Raw genomic sequence first — 4,886 nt, forward strand, 5'->3', positions numbered from 1 at the left:
TTATGTTTACATATTTTATGCCTACAAAATTTAGCATGGGAGTTCTAGCACTTGCTTCACTCAAAGACTCCATTATAGAGTCTTTGCTTCACTGCTTGTATCCAATACTCATATTTAAACCACTGACATCCAGGAACTAATCTCGGAAGCCCGAACATTGTAAAATCGCGCAAAGACTTAAAATTTGTTCTAAAAGTAAATTAAAGTTTCTTAAATACAATCGAAAACGTTCTGTTGCAGAGCATTTTTTAACTGGAAATTCTATAAGCCATTCGATCAACACCCCATTTTAGAAAATCTCAATCAAAACTAAGACATATTTTCTGTTTTTTTTTAATTTTATTCGTTAGCCCTTTTTTAGCTAGATAAGTTCTATTAACCTGATGTTAAGTGTAAACCATTTCATACTTAGTCGTAAATTTTGTTAGTGCAATACAATAAACTGCCTAAAACCTGACAAGTCAATGTAAATAACTTTCTTTTTCAGTTTCAAAACTTGTAAGCTTATTTTTTTTAGTATTATGTATATTTACACCCTTGCAGAGGGTGTTTTAACTTTAGTCAAAAGTTTGCAACGCAGTGAAGAAAACATTTTCGATATAAAGTATATATATTCTTGACCAGCATCACTAGGAGAGGCTATCTAGCTGCAGGTAGTATACAAGTCTTAACAAGCCGGATCGGACGACCACAGCATATAGGTCCCATAGGAACGATCGAAAAAATAAATGAAAAGAATTATAATATGGTTGTTTTTTTGTATATTTTTCGAGATATAGGCAAATTCACGGTTTAAAATCGGACGACTATATCTTATACATAGCTCCCATAAAAATCTTCGAAATATTAAAAAAAAAATAAAGCAAAAAAATTTAACTTTTTTATACCCTTGCGGAGGGTATTATAATTTCAGTCAGAAGTTTGCAACGCAGTGAAGGAGACATCTCCGACCCTATAAAGTATATATATTCTTGATCAGCATCACTAGCAGAGTCGATCTAGCCATGTCCGTCTGTCTGTCCGTCCGTCTGTCCGTCCGTTTCTACGCAAACTAGTCTCTCAGTTTTAAATCTATCTGCATGAAACTTTCCCAAAAGTTGTCTTTCTATTGCAGGTAGTATATAAGTCGGAACGAGCCGGATCGGACGACTATAGCATATAGCTCCCATAGGAACAATCGGAAAAATAAATGAAAAAAAATTATAACTTTGCTGTTTTTTAATTTTTTGTTTAGTTCTTCGACATATAGTAATGGTAAAATATTTCCGATTTACGGTTTAAATTTCATCAAAATCGGACGACTATAGCATATAGCTCCCATAGGAACAATCGGAAAAATAAATGAAAAAAATTATAACTTTGCTGTTTTTTAATTTTTTGTTTAGTTCTTCGAGATATAGTAATAGTTTAATATTTCAGAATTACGTTTTAAACTTCATCAAAATCGGACGACTATAGCATATAGCTCCCATAGGAACAATCGGAAAAATAAATGAAAAAAAATTATAACTTTTCTGTTTTTTAATTTTTTGTTTAGTTCTTCGACATATAGCAATGTTTAATTATTTCAGAATTATGGTATAAATTTTATCAAAATCGGACGTCTATAGCATATAGCTCCCATAGAAATAATAAAAATATATAAAATAACTATCTAATAATTGAGCTGCAAATCATCATAGTTTCAATGTTTTTCAGCACATACTCAAGTAAATCATAATTTAAATGTTTTCAAAAGTATTTAATTAATGCAAAAGCTGCAAGGGTATATGAACTTCGGCTTGCCGAAGTTTGCTTTCCTTCTTGTTATTTATAATTTGTTTTTAAAAATTGTTTTGGACTTAGTAATAATTTGATTTAATTTAATTTAATTTGCGTTTCTATCCAAAAATTGTTCTTTATATTGCAGGTTGTACATAAGTCGGAACGAGCCAATTGGACAACTATAGCAAATAACTCCCATAGGTACAATCAAGGGTATAAAAATAAAACAAAATGTTACTTTTCTGTTTTCAGAACTATGCTTATAATTTTATTAAAATCGGACTACGATCGAAACAAATGTTTCAGCTCATCGTCATAGCTTCAATGTTATAGAAATTGTTGTAATTTTTTTAAAAATTCTTTTTGATTTATTAAATATGATTTTTTTTTAATCTAATCTAGTGTAACTTATTATTATTATTAGTTTTGCCAAATTACTGCATGTGTGGTCTGCTGATACTAACATATTTTTTTTACCATCGTGTTTTTGGACAAGAAAGTGCGAGATGAATGTGAAATGTAAGTAATTAAAAATAATGTAAGTAATGATAAATCAGTATTAAAAACTCAATCGACTGTGCTCTTATACATTTTTTACATTTTACACACCACACAATATAAAATAAATTAACGTTTTTTCACACATTCCAGGAAAATCAGATTCGTCACCTTCACAATGCGCCATGAAATTTTTGGCACACGCAATAGGAATGACAAAAAGTCGTTCCGAGAATGTTCCCCTTTGAAGAACCAGAACCCCAGCACACTGGATGCCGGCACTAAAATAATGGGAAAAACGGGGTGCAGGAGGAGTGGATTCGTTGGTGCGTGTGACTTCAAAAATCCTAAAAACGTGTCGGACAGGATGTTGAGTGCAAGTAAGCTCAGTGGTGGCTTTTTGGGGGTGGTTGAGGTTCTGGGAGCTGTTACTTGGTTGTTTAATTTCTGTAAATATCTAAAATGTAAATGCAAGCAGAAGTCTGAACGGATGGAATTCGCGTTAGATCTTGGCGAATATGTTTACTTGTATTGTGCATGATATACAAAATACTCAATACAAAAATACTCAAAACCACTAGGAAAATAGAGAGAGGGTCTATGTACCTAGAGCCCTGCATGTGAGGAGCCATAGTACCCTTTGTTTTCATGAGTCATTCGATCTGTCTATCAATTCCAATTCTGATGTAGGTAATGATAGATCAGAATTCAAAAAGCAATCGGCTGTGCTCTTATAAATTTTTTACCATTTAGACAACACACAACCAATAAATAAACGTCACCTCCACAATGCATCATGAAATATTTGGCACACTCAATAGGAATGACTCGTTCGAGGATTATAGGACTAAAGTTTGATTTGAAAAAGTTATAACAAATTTCATTGTCCCATGGATGGCTTGCTCTTAAATCAAGCCAGATGGATATAGTACTAACTTATCCGAAATTCCCAATAAGAAATTTGTATTTTATTTCTTAAAATGTATTATTGTTCTTAGTATTATGTTTCCGCCAACCAAAACTTAAATTATTTACCATTTAAAATATCAAATCGATGTCCCTAGTATTTTTTAATATTTCGTTCAGATGTTTACACACGTACAGAACTGAAATTTCAGTAAGAAGTTTGCAACGCCGTGAAGGAGACATTTCCGACCCTTGTAGGTATATATATTCTTGATCGTCAACACTAGGAGTCTCGATCTAGCCATGTCCGTCTGTCAGTCTGCCCGTCTGTTCGTTCGATTCTACGCAAACTAGTCTCAGTTTTAGAGCTATTTGAAAAAAATCTTTTCCTAAAGCTATTCTTCTAATGCGGGTAGTATATAAGTTAGGATCGGACGACTATATCAAATGACTATCATAGCAACAATCGGGGTAACAAATTATAACTTTACTGTTTTTGTTTTATTTTTTAGTTACATATGGTAATTGGTTTGTTATTTTGGAACTAAGATTTTTTTTCTGTTTTTCTTTTTTTTATACCTTTGCAGAGGGTATTGTAATTTCAGAAGGAGACAGTTCCGACGCTATAAAGCATATGTATTCGTGATTAGCATCACTAGGAGAGTTGATCTAGCCATGTACGTCAGTCCGTCTGTCCGTCCGTTTCTACGCAACCTAGTCTCTCAGTTATAAAGCTATCTGCATGAAACTTTCCCAATAGTTGTCTTCCTGTTGCAGGTAGTATATAAGTCAGAACGGGCCAGATCGGTCGACTATAGCTTAAAGCTCCCTTAGAAACAATCGGGGAAGAAAACGAAAAAATGTATAACTTAGCTGTTTTTCAATTATTTTTTATAATTCTTTAAATAGCTCAATCGAACAACATGAAATTTGAAATAAGGGCCTTTTAAGAAATATTTCGTTTTTACGATACCTGCAAAGTCTTGACGAAGCTTGTTTTATAGTCAACTCCTTCAAGATCAAACCCTTTTTCTGTAAATATTTTATTAGTTTATAGTTACAATTGGACATGGACTCCGATGCTTCTTGGTCAAAAATATTGTACTCTTGAATATTAAAACATATGCAGACTTTCTTTTGCATATGCGTTCTGAACGTAGTTATTTAGGAATTATTATTTACGAGTGTAATTTAAATGTTTTGAACTGGATATACAAGATTTTGGATTTGTTGCTTTTGTGCAAACAAATTTTCAAGCCAATGCATGCAGTAAAGTTGATAAAACATCATCACAAGCAATCATATGCATACGCAGACGGTTAAGTATATACATATGTATGTACTCACACCTATGTTTGTATGAATTCAGTTTTATTTGCCTACGTTATCATCACTGAATTCATAAAGTTAAAGTTGCCCACTTTTTATTAACCAACCAACCAACACTTGAACAAGATTTTCGAACGGATATGGTGGACTTTTCTTTCATCAATAGCTATCTCTCTCGTGCTCAACTCTCATTCGCCTGCTTCGCATGCGATGTATTTCGGTTTCCTCATTTCCCATGTACCTACAGCTGTCTCACTTCGAGGCACGCCAAACCGCGGAATCGCCAGCTCCTGGTGGCTGCAAAGAGAAAGAGACAGCTAGAGCGACTTTGTCAAAATGGCCGGCCGATGTTTTCGCTGTTGCTCTTGCCAGTGTTTTTTTCGCATGAG

Source organism: Drosophila gunungcola, unplaced genomic scaffold (genome assembly GCF_025200985.1).
Source record: "Drosophila gunungcola strain Sukarami unplaced genomic scaffold, Dgunungcola_SK_2 000080F, whole genome shotgun sequence".
In the NCBI taxonomy this organism is placed as follows: Eukaryota; Metazoa; Arthropoda; class Insecta; order Diptera; family Drosophilidae; genus Drosophila; species Drosophila gunungcola.